This window comes from Typopeltis vanoorti, chromosome 21 (assembly GCF_054136105.1).
Source record: "Typopeltis vanoorti isolate ZY-2024b chromosome 21, IOZ_Tvanoo_1.0, whole genome shotgun sequence".
In the NCBI taxonomy this organism is placed as follows: domain Eukaryota; kingdom Metazoa; phylum Arthropoda; class Arachnida; order Uropygi; family Thelyphonidae; genus Typopeltis; species Typopeltis vanoorti.
In genome coordinates this window covers 102,928,036-102,941,468 of record NC_143569.1, presented here as the reverse complement: position 1 = coordinate 102,941,468, position 13,433 = coordinate 102,928,036, and positions in this window count along the sequence as shown.

The following is a 13,433-nucleotide window of genomic DNA, read 5'->3' as shown; positions in this document are numbered from 1 at the left end:
ATGTTTTCAATTTATGGTGGTCCAATTTCATTTAAATCAAGAATTGTTAATGTTTTTGATTTTTCTCTTCCTTTGGCGAGTAATATTTGATATTTTCATGTTAATTCTATCATCCAATTTCTTAGTTTGTCCAGTAGTGAACCAATTTCCCACTTCAGCTGATGGTTATATTTTATTAACCAAGAATTCTGTTTTTTAACTCTTTCAGGTAATTCTTTCCAACTACAAGGTGATTTTGTCAATGCATATCTTACACTAATTCCATCAGAAATACAAATTTCTTTAGGAAATAAATTTGAACTCTTATTCAAAAGAAATTGACAATCAATTATACCAATGCTAACTGAAAATTCGTATTTTTCATCCACTGTAGATTTTTCATATTCTTTTACCTTCATTATTCTTCTTACATTACTTCATTGGCCCACAAATAAATAGTTGTTTATTATTATTTCAGTGATTATTAGCTCTGATCTAATGTTTTATATTAACTTTCTGTTATAGAATTCCAAACAGTTAGGACTTTACACAAAGAAACTTTCGAAGAATTTTGTGGCCCACCAATTATTTTTACTTTACTGGACACAAAACATTACAACTCAATACAACAGCTGCAATGGATGAACGATTGCCTTGAGTCCAAAGTCACTCGACTCAATTGTTTTTCCTTATAGTACTGTTTACCTTACCCAACCTTATCCTGACTGTTCCTTCAAAAATGAAAATTCGTGCAGATGACTCACGGACATGATTTCGCATGCTGATGGATATAATGTTGATGTGCTTTTATCTTACTTATGTGGGGAAAGCCAAAATTTGTATTTATGTTATCTGCAGAGTATAAACCCTTTTTCTATACTAAACTTATAAGAGTTTAAGTCACGTTTTTGGGTTAAATTATCTGTTTTCTCTCTGTAAAATCACCAAATTCCAACAGTTTGGGTTTTTGAGTAGGTGAATGAAATGTTTACAGATAACTCAAACAATGTCAATAGGCAATATTAGACAATTTTCTAAAATGATTAATTACATGGATATTAGTTTTCATCACTTTTTTCCCATTCCTGGCATTAATTTCACAGTAGTGATTTTTTTCTTACAATAATTAAAAGGAATTTTAGTTGGAATGAGGGCCATCATTACCACCGACCGCGCTCTTCACATAACTCCAGGCCAGCAGCAATCTTTGTTCTGCAGCATGTTTTCCTAACCAGAAGCGGCCCATGCGAAGCGATGCTATTCGGAAGGGTTCCCATTACAACCTGAAAAGACAGCTACCCATCTTTCTGATTATAATCCCAGTGTTCCACTCTCACTAATTCTTCAGTTAAATATGTCCAACGGGAATGGGGTTCTTCATTTGTGCTGTTCACAAATCACAGTTTTAGAGAGTCACTCAAATCGTTAATATGATATTTTCACAGTAATAATTTGAATTAAATAACAACTAAAATGACAACGATAGTTTTTATTGCAAATCTTTTCTAATTCTAGAGAGGTATCCTACCATGGCGAATTCAGAATCTTCAAGAAGATACCGGAGGTAAGTAACTGAATGAAGAACGCTTCAACTAATTCAGAAATATTTTTTCACCGTTGTTTGTGATTTAGGAAAATTAAAAATATTTTCTGCAAGTTAGGGGTTATTTCTATTTATTATTATTATTATTATTATTATTATTAATAGAGTAGAGGGCACTGTGTAGGCATACGAACGGTCACACGGTGATATCGCTGCTCCAGTTTTTTATAGTTTTAAAGTGGTTCCAACTCCTGTTTTAAGTTGAAAGTGCTCCCAAGTAACCCTACTTATCATGCTGAAGACAGTGATATAAAATTCAACGAGATCAGCTAAGAAGAAACCAAATTTTGAAGTGTTGAAAAGGGAACAAAGAGGACCGTGGTCAACAACCAGCGAAGTACAAAGGACGTCGCCATCTTTATAATCACGCCTCACTACCTAAGGGAAGAAAGGTGAGTCATGAAGTGTATCAAATGCCTGGAGGAGTTATCGTCCAACGGAAATAATATAACTTGTACGAAATGCAGTAGGATTCTACACTTAAAATGTGCCGGCTTTTCAGAAACAACCTTGCAACATAAATATGAACCCGACGTAACATGTGAGGAATGGAAGTGTGTAATCTGTATGAGGAACAAAGAAACGCACGTAAGGCAGCCACTTACGATGCAGTCGATTATACCGGAGGCAAAATCAGATGACGAACTGAACAGACAAAAAACGCAGGTGAGTGCTATAATTTAAACTCTTTAAGTATACTAATAGAAAACGGTCTGGTGACTATAAAAGCCAGCTTAGTAGATCTTGTGCAAGAACTCTTTAAGAAACAGAACGAACAAATAACAAAAAAATCTAGCGAATATGAAGATTTGGTAAAACATAATAATTTAGCAGTTATAGAAGTGTTGCAAACGGTAAAAGACATTAAAATGAGCATTAACGCACTAAAAGACAGGCAACACAATTTGATGAAAGAGACATCCGAACTCCGTCAAGAACTTCATTCTCTGAAACTACAATACGAACGTTTAAATCAGCAACAACATAAAAAAGATCTTGTCATAAACGGTCTTCCTCAAACTGCACCTACAGAAAACCTCAGAGACGTGGTTTTAAAATTAGGCCATGTAATTGATATCCCCCTACAGCTTAACGACATTCAGACAGTAAATCGGATTCCTAGGAAGAGCAAAAACCAAGGCTTCCCACGACCTGCACCAGTCATAATTCGTCTTAAGAGCAAGTCCACAAGAGACAATCTCATAAAAGCCAGCAGGCAGAAAAAACCAGTTGCCAAGGACTTGAACGCACAGCAAGACAATACACCAATCTTCCTATCCGAATATTTAACACCATTCAACCAGAATCTGTTGTACCAAACAAGAAAAGCAAAAATGGAAAAAAATTACCAATTTTTGTGAACCAGAGATGCCAAGATATTCATAAGGAAGTCACAAACTTCAAAGCCGATACAAATTAAAAGCACAGAAGACATAGAAAGGCTGCCACTGTGAAGAAAAAAGCCTCCTAAATAGTTCAAAAAGAAGCCCACAATAAAAAAAAGAACGTGAACCATCAAGACAGATGCAATAACACAGGATATATCGGCAATTTCACTTTGATCCGACCTTTCAGATCATTCATTTGACCTCCCAAAGATCTGCCTACTTCCAACACAGCAACCAAATCAATAACAAATATATGTATATATAACCAGTATCACCCTCAGATAAGCTAATTACAAAGCTTCGAGGGTGCAGTTGAGTTACATCCCAGTAATAGTATTTATCTAACATTATTCACTTAACATTTTGTAATGAATTCTAGTAAACAGAAAATGTGATAGTAATACTTCAGTTATGTATTTAAGTTTAAAATTATATATTTAATTTACAATTTAAATTTTAAAAAAATTATCATTATGTAAACTGCAACATAAGTAATATTGTTTAACTTGTGAGTCATTAATAATAAACACGATTACTATGATTATTATTAATGGTAATAATACACACTTTTTACTCTTGCGTCAATGAAAAATTCTGCAAATGATAATGATATTAAGAGTAATTATAATTCTTACTGAACCATTTTGCAAGAAAAAGATGCATTGTTACCTAAATATTAGGATATTCATGTAATTATTTGAGAGATAATAAACTATTAAAAAAATTATTATTATTATTATTATTATTATTATTATTATTATTATTATTATTATTATTATTATTATTATTATTACTATTATTATTATATTAAAATAAATATTATATTATGATATTAAAAAAATATTATTAAGCAATTATGGGAATACCTTCTACTTTACAACTTCTATATTAAAAAAAAAAACATTCCTTTCAGATTTTATCGAATTTTTCAATATGTAAAAAAAAACCTCAAAAATAAATAAATAAAAACTAATTTCACTGATTAGATCAGTCCGTGATCAACAGCAGACAAGGGACGCGCCAAACACACCCTCTTCCTCTCGCATGTTACCGTCGTTTTCTCATATTGTGGTTTTGTTCACAAACTAGAACTCAGCGAGTGTTACCGCTGATAAAGAGGCAAGAATAGTTTTCTAGAAATGCGAACTACACCTTCTAGGTGTCACGCAATCTTCGTCTAGGGAAACAGCATCATTTCGTAACTGGAGAATTCAATGTGTCGGGTTTCCATTCTGTTCTTCTCCTTACCTTTCGTGAATTTCATGATATGGAGACCTAGAACTATCTCTATTTCAGGGGCAGCAGAGTAACGTCGCTGGTGGAACAAAGAATGCCACTTTGATGGTAAGTTGTTAGAAGGCTTCCTGATCTGCTGATGTACAACTCTTTCGCCACTCACTCTGCAAGAGCGTGCTTGGAAGAGACTCCATATAGTGGTATTTTGTGCAGGGGGTAACATTGTTGACGCTAGAAAAAGCAAGATTTTGTACCCTATGCATAGGCAAAAATGTACTGGCGGTCTATTTCTCCACCCTGAATACCCTTACCTCAAGCAATCGCCAAATTAAACACGAACAGAATAATCACGCAAAATATCAAACGGTAATAGCATCACTGAAATTGTATTAAAACATCCAAAAATAAAAGGCAAAAAGAATTACCAAAAAAAAATTTGCTGTGTTTTTGTTTTTTTTTTAAAAATTGTAATCACCTAAAAAAAAAAACATTTTTACATGTTTTTTCACATTTTCGCCTCAAAGTTCGCAGCCTAAACACAAAGAAGAATGATGCACATCGCCAATCTCCGACATTCCCACCTGATTGCCTATTTCTGAGAAATGGCAAACATCAACCGAACAACCATTGATCATCTTAACTGTCCAAACTGTACTTTGCTTCCTTATGCCACAAAGGCGACCATTTGGTTTGATACGATGTCACATGCCAGTATATACCAAATCTGACATTCTCTGTTTATGACATTCACTAAATTAAGGTTTCTTGCCATATCCGTTAAAAACATGTTCCAATGCTTTCGAAATTCCAATCTTTCTATTTCTGAATCTCGGCTGCAAGCAGTCCAACAACTCAAACAGCGTAGTCATCTTTCTTGGAAGAAAGTAATTTCTACATGTCCAACTGACTCTCATTTGCAATCCACAGAGCGTGTTACGTGGTTAATTTATAAAAGGAATGCGCAACGTTAAGGTCTTTGGCAGAATATTAGCGCCAAATGGACCGATCTCCGTTATATCAACTTTGCTTTCCATGATCAGACCACTGCTGCCACCGTAGCTCTGAGCAAGTTTCTCAAAACATCACTCAATAATATTGGCCATTCTACTGAAAAACATTTGACCATTACCAACCCATGATTTCAAAACAGGTCTACCATGGCAGTCCAAGAAAAGATCTTGGCATACCTCAAGTGGCTTACCAATGTCATTCTTAACCGAAATTTACGCGCGGTGCAAATGAAAAAGTGACATTATATAGGATAATTACAGATTTGCCTTCTGTATAAATCAGTGGCGGCTTGTGCATAAGCATTGCGACACTGCAGCATCCCCAAGGAAAAAACGAAAAAATTAACTTTTGTTTGTGTTCATAAATAATAACAGTGCTTACAACATTATATAAATGCAATACAACATTTTAAAGGTTACAGCTTATGTTTCGACATTGACTGAATAGTTAATATTTGGAATTGTTCGATTAACGCTTTAGATTACGAAACAAATGCACTGCGATCTAACGCAGTGTCGAAATTATCATTTTCGGTCAGTTACAGCTAGACTCGTCGATATTCGGTTGCACTTGTTACGCAGTGACAAGTGCAAACGAATATCTTGGAGTCTCAAAATTCTCGAAGTATGTATATTTACCTATTGACGAATATGTAAATTTACTTATTAATAAATTGGTTACTGATTAAGAAAAAAGGGACATTTATCTTATTTTATATATGCAGCACCCCACTTAAAATTTTCACCGGTCGTCGCTGGTATAAATGGACTAGAATAATTTCTACTTATTTCTGCTTCTACTCTCTTCTCACCCAGACTGCACTGCTGAACTTCTGACATCATTTTTCTCCTCTGACTGTTGCAGAAATGACCACCTTTCATCTACCAGAAACAGAATTCTACATGCTTCCTTTGCTGTTCGATATGAAGAAAATCACAGAAAAACCCTACGTAACTTAAATTATTGAAGAAAATGTGTTTGAGTCTATCTGGTGTGAAGTGGAAGTTAACAGAATGAAATATATGGTGGGGTGTTGCTACACACCTGGCAGCTCAGTTGTAGGGACGAAGAAATGCATCGCCAATTTAGTCTTATGGGTACCAAACGATTGATCATTATGGGTGACTTTAATTTTCCAAACATTGATTGGGTAGAAGAGAAATCTCAAGATAAGAAAGAACAGGAATTTACTGAATTGTTGTGAGACAAATTTCTCAAGCAGCACGTGAAAGAAGGAACTCGAGGTCAAAGAGTGTTGGATTTGCTCATAGCGTCAGAAGGGTTCTTTGTCAGGAATATGGCTATTTTACCACTAATTGGTGGCAGCGATCATGCTGCCTTTCTTGAAAAGATCTACTTGTATTGAACCTCCGATTAAAACAGGCTGCATGCAGAACTACAAAGCTGAAAATTGTGATCAACTTAGAAGAATACTATTGTATCTTTGGTCCCATGGTATCAGATACCATGGGACCAAAGATACAATATCAATGTATCCCTAGTGTTCGAAGAATGAATAGGTTGGGAGTAAATTGGATGTGCAGCCTGATTAAGCAAGAGATCCTCAAGAATAAGATGTGGAAAGAATATCATGAGAATAAGAGTGAGAGGAGTGTGAAATGTATACAGTTCAGTCCAGAAATGTAACGAATATTGCGCTGAAAGCTAAATCGGTGTATGAAAAGAAATTGGCCATGCAAGCTAAAGGCAATGCAAAATAATTTTATCGTTATGCCGCAAGCAAAAGAAAGAATGAATGCAGAAGAATAACTTTATTGCATGCAAATGGTACACGAGTGTTGGAAGCTAATGAGTCTGTTCAGTTAATGAGTGCTCACTTTGCTAAGATATATCAACCGGGTGTATGCAGCTTGGTACGTAGTGCTACTGCTACGTTGGGTGTATAGTTTGAGGTTCATAAAAATGAGATTGAAGAGCCGTTGCATAACCTGGATAAGAATTTGTCAATAGGGACAGATAGAATATCTGCCCGTTTGTTAAAGGAATGTTCAGCTGAACTGGCTAAGCCTTTCACAAATTTGTATAACTTGAGTCTCAGCTAAGTAATGATACCATAGGAATGGAAGGAATGTATGATAGTTCCATTGCACAAGGGTGGTGCAAAAACTGATATGTCTAACTACCGACTTATTAGTATCTCTAATCTGGTAGTGAAGATTTTAGAGAAGTTGGTAAGAACTCGCATACAAAAATGGGTAGACATGCATTCTATGCTCTGCAGGGAACAACGTGGGTTTACTAAAGGAAGGGCATGTTTTAGCAATTTGCTCATATTTTATAACAATGTTACAGCCGAGTTGGATAAAGGGAATGTATACACTATGAAAATGTTGCATTTTTCTAAGGCATTTGATTGGATACCACACGATAGGCTGTTGCGAAAACTGGAGAATATGGGATTGGAACATAATGTATTGACTTGGATCAGGGGATGGTTAACAGATGTTAACCATCCCCTGATCCAAGTGTTAATGTAACCAGTGGTGTACCTCAGGGTTCAGTCCTTGGGCCATTATTGTTCAATCTGTACATTATTGATTTCAAGCAGGGTCTATCTTCAGATTTGCAATTGTTTGCTGATGATGCGAAGATAGGCAGGGCAATTAGTGATGCTACTGATATTCAGCAATTACAAAATGATTTGAATAGACTGGAAATCTGGGCAAACGAAAATGGCTATCAGTTTAATGTTAGTAAGTGTAAAGTTATACACTTTGGGATGATTAGAGTTTCAGCGGCATATTATATTAGAGGGATTATGCTACAAGAGACTGAAGAGGCAAGGGATCTTGGTGTATTGGTGGACAAGAATTAAACTTCAAAGTTCACATAGCAAACGTTCCAAATACAACTCACAGGATAATTGGTATGTTCAAGCGAATCGTGGCATGTAAGGATGAGGAAATAATTTTGCCTCTTTGTAAGGCTTTGATAAGACCAGACCTGGATTATTGCCCTAATATTTGGTATCCGGGTTGCAAGGGGATAAAGAAGCTGAGGAAAGGGTGCAAAGGAGTGTTACAAAGATTATATCCGGATTATTGGATTTAGATTATGAGGATAGATTGCGATTATGTGGATTACAGACTCCGGTTAGCAGAAGAAAGAGTGTGGGTGATATGAAGAAGTCTATAAACCTTTGAGTGGGTGTTATAGCATTTCAAATGATGAAATTTTTCGTTATATGGAAGGCGGAGAGAGAACACAGGGGCATCCATAGAAGTTAAATTTATTTGCAGTCAAGAAATGGGTAAGAGCTATGTGTTTCTTCCAGAGAACAGTGAGTGAATGGAATAATTTGCCCTTAGGAGTAGTGAGTGCATCTAGTGTTAATGAAATTAAGGGAAGGTATGGCAACTTATTTGGGTGATTTATAGCCTCGATGAATCCTTGACTCCCTGGAGGTCTCAGATAATAATCCCGTCCTGTCCTGTCAGGTGTCTTCTCCCTCCAGGAGATCGACTACCATGTGTCTCCACCATGTCCTATTCTACGCCTCTCTGCTGCATTCCTCATATGAGAGATAGGTCCAGTCTTCTATATTTTTCATCCATTCCAGTCTTTGTTTTCCTTTCTTCCTCTTTCCCTCAACAGTTCCTTCGAGAAGTGTCCTTTGTAGGTAGTTATGTCTCAGAATATGTCCAAGATAGCTGAATTTTCTCTTTTTAATTTCTTTCATCAGGCTTCTGTAACGCCTGCCATCTCTAGTACCTCTTCATTTGTCTTTTTGTCTTTCCATGATATTCTCATAATTCTTCGCAGCATCCACATTTCAAAGGCCTCCAGGTTTTTCACTCTCAGAATGGAGATTGTCCATGTCTCTACTCCATATAATAATGTAGACCATGTGTAGCATTTGGAGATTCTTAGTCTTGTTCCAGATTTAATTCTCTAGATGTTAGTAGATTTTTCATACTGTTGAAAGTTGACCTTGCAATTTCAATCCTTTTTCCAATTTTATCTTCTGTCCTGCCATTCTCTGTAAGCAAGTGTCCGAGGTATATGTATTTTTGCACCTGTTCTAATTTATTTCCTTTTATATCGATGCATATTTTTGATATTTTCTTTTCTCTTGAAATTATCATGATTTTTGTCTTTTTAAATTGAAACTGGGGCCATACTGTTGGCTGTACTTGAGAGTTTCATCTATAAGAGTTTTGAGGTCATATTTGTTTTCAGCTATAAGAACCGTGTCACCTGCATATCTTAGGTTAATAATATTTCTTCCCCTACAGTGATTCCTTTGAGGTTACTAATTTTATTAAATATTTCTTCTGTGTACAGATTAAAGAGAATCTTAGACAAATCACAGCCTTGTCTCACACCTTTCTGAACTGGGAATTCTTCTGAGGTCTCTCTATTTCTTCTCAAAGATACAGTCTGTTCCCAGTAAAGATTAGTTATTAGCCTAATGTCTTTTCCATCCGTGCCTATTTTTTAAAGGATTTCAATGAATTGTTCACATTGTCGAATGCCTTTTTGTAATCTATGAAGCCACTTTGTGTATCATTTATTTCTATGTTTATTTTTATTTTATTTCTTTCAAGAATAACGTATAGGAGGACTTTTGATACTTGACTGATGAGGCTGATTGTCTTCACATCTTGTAGCTTTTGTTTTTTTGGAAATTGGAACGAACATTGAGTGATTAATATCTTCGGGCAGAAATCCAGTCTCATATATTTTATTGCATAATTTTGTTAGAAATTTCAGTCCTCCTTCATCAAGAGCCCTCAACCATTCTGCCAAGATATTATCTATTTCTGCAGCTTTATGTGGTTTTAGTTTTCTGACGGCATTTTCAACTTCACAAAGTAAAATGGATGGTCCTTCTAAATCAGTCTGTTCACGAATATCATTTCTTTGTTGTTCATATAATTTCCTTGTGTATTCAATCCATTTTTCCATGATTTCTTTTTTATCCATTAGAATATGGTCTCTTGAGTCTCTAATGACACTTGCATGGTTCGCTGTATTTGTCCTGCTTGTCATTTCTCTGATCTTTTCATGCATTTCTCTGCTTCTGTTTCTTCTATCAAGGTTTTCTATATCTATACATTTATATTTAATTCATTCCTCTTTGGCTTTCCTGCATTCTTTTTTTATTTCTTTATTCGTGCTTTTATATTCAGGTTTGTTCTTTAACTTTTTTCTTTGTTCCATCAACGTCAGTATTTTTTCATTCATCCAAGGTTTATTTCTTTTCCTTTTTAACTGTGGGCGCGTATTTTTGGGCTGCTTCATTGATGCTATTCTTGAATGTTTGCGACTTCATGTTAATTTCATCAATTGGTGTTCTATTTTCTCTGTGAGTTGTGGTGTCAGACTTGTTATGGGATTTTGTGAATACTTTTATAAAGCAGTCTTTAACTTCTCGGTTGTTAAGTGAGTCTGAATTATAAGTTTCTCTTATGAATGGTGGCTTGGTATCTTAAGTTTTATTTTGAATTTTGCAATCACTGGGTTGTGGTCCGATCCTATGTCTGTTCCCGGATATGTTTTTGTTTGTGTTATTGCATTTTAGAATATTTTGCTTATTATTATATAGTCAATTTGGTTTCTATAGATATCCCCAGCGCTTTTCCAGGTATATAGTCTTCTGGGAGGATGTTTAAACAGTGTGTTGGCAATTATTAGGCCATTGGTTTCACAGAATTGAATTAATCTTTCACCTCTTTCATTTCTGATTCCATGCCCTTGGTTTTCCATGCAAAATGACATTTTTTCTGAGCCCACCTTTGAATTTAGGTCGGCCATCATTATAATAACATCATCTGACCTAGCACTGGAGATTGTAGTTTGGATATCTTCATAAAATTGTTCCAACTCTTTATCTGGGTGATCTTGGGTTGGCGCATATGCTTGAATAATATACAGGTTGAATGGTTGTGCAGTTATTTTGGCTGTTATGATTCTGTCATTTATGGGCCAATATCCATGTAGAGATTTTGCAATTCTATTACTTAGGACAAGCGCTACTCTATTAAGGTGTAAGTCACTGCCAGAGTAGATTATAGTGTGATTTTTCTTATTATTATGCCTGTATCTGTCCACCTCACTTCACTGATACCTGCAATATCAGTCTTCATCACTTCTAATTCCTGCAGTTGGTTATCTAATTTGCCTGCCTCGTAGAGTGTTCTGACGTTCCATGTTACTATTTTCAAGAGATTGATCCTGGTTTTCAGACAAGGGACATCTGAGAATATCCTCTCTGGAGAGTTTGGGATATTCTCTTCATACACTGCCTTAGTAATTCTTGTCTTACAATTCCCGGTTTCAAGATCTTCTTCCCTGTAGCTATAAGAGCTGAAGGTTACAGGAGTCTCAACCACATGTCTAACTTCATATTGTGACATAGTGTGTTTCATGGTTGACAATGGATAAATACGTGGTGAGGCTCCGATCTCTTCCACGACGACTGGCCACAAGTCCCTTAGATGTCAGGAGTGTGCCCTCGATGTGCCGCATATCTTGCTGTCATGCCATTGATCAGTCAGTGTTGATTCTTCTGCCATCTTGGCCATTCCAGACTTCCTGCACAAAGGGTGACATAGTAATAATAATAATAATAATAAATAAACCACATCATTAAATATGATGTAAAAAAGAATATAATATCTGATTTTAATAATAGAATTGAGAAGGAATGGATTATTAATAATGTTCAGCATGTAGATGACAGGAATATCGATAGCGATAAATCTGATACATTTCCGGATAGAGGGCGCATAGTGAACGCTAGTGTGCTATTTCTGCTCCTGTCCCATGCTTAAATGTAAGCAATCGCCTTATTATAACTATTTTTAAAATGTGCTCAGCTGAAACGACATCTCATCTTTGGAATGTTCGTGAATATTATCATCATGCACGTGTAGGTATTGCGAAGTCTAATTTCAAGAAATGTCGAAGGACAAGAAATTAAAATGGAAATGCCAGGGTTGTATTAATACTTCTCCCAAAAGTGACATCGAAGCTACAAGCAGACTAAACACTATCAGCGACGGATCAACTGAAGCATTAAATAAAGATGACGGGGAAACGAACGGGAGGATTTTCCTAAGAAACTTCAGGGGTTAGATATTAGAACTAAACGCCGTTAAAGTAGAAATTAAAGACGTTAACTCCGCGATAAGAAAGCAATTAGAAGAATTATTTAAAGTTGAAATAAACGATTTGAAGTATTCGCTGGAATACAACTTTGCATGTATTCATGATTTAAAGAACAAAGCCTAATGCAATGAAAAACTAATCAAGGAGTTGTGCACTAAAATCGCAGAACTAATAAATCAAAATAAAATACTGAAAGCTCAAATCAACGAACTGAAATACGAAGTTAATGAAATTCTGTAGTGCTCAAGGTGGAACAATATCCAAATAAAGTTTACCAGAAGCTCCTAATGAAAATATGCATACGTTAACTAAAATTTTGGTGAATCTACTTGGAAGGGAGGACATAGTACACGCCCACGGAATACCCACCAGCAGAAAAACAGACATCAAGTCAGTTGTTATCCAATTAGTGAGCAAAAATATTAAAAATAAATGGATGACGGAGGCAAGAAAACTCAACAAGATTACAGCCCAACAATTTGATGAAGAGTTAAAAGCGGTGCCCTTCTACAGAAACGAGCACTTGACCAAATCAATAAGCAACTCCTTTATGAAGCAAAACAAAAGAGAGCAAGTGGTGCAGTCAAGCATGTATGGGTAAGAGATGGACAACTATTCGTCAGAAAGAACGACCAACACAAAAGTGATAAGGATAAAAACACCGGACGACCTCAACAAACACAGTCAAAGAAAGGAGCAAATCTAAATGATAATGCCTATGAATAACTGGAACAATGAAGATCTAAATGGATTTAAGAGGGCGCAGAATAATTTAGATCTTGGTGCAAGTGTCAGCTATAAAAAACTATATGTTCTAACTTCCGTAAAAAAAGTTTTTTTTTCTTTTATACTACTTAAAATTCATCCAAGAACGCCAGCTTATATTATGTAAACATTAGATCGTTAAGGTGAAATATTTAAGTGAAATATGGATCAAACAACTTGAAATTGATCGTTATTCTCTCGTTAATTTCGACACGTATTATGACCATCGTGATTATAATCGTTCAGGCAGTTAATTCTGTACTGTAGGAAAAATACTTTTAATTTTCATAAATTGGAATCAAATACGCACAGTGCTG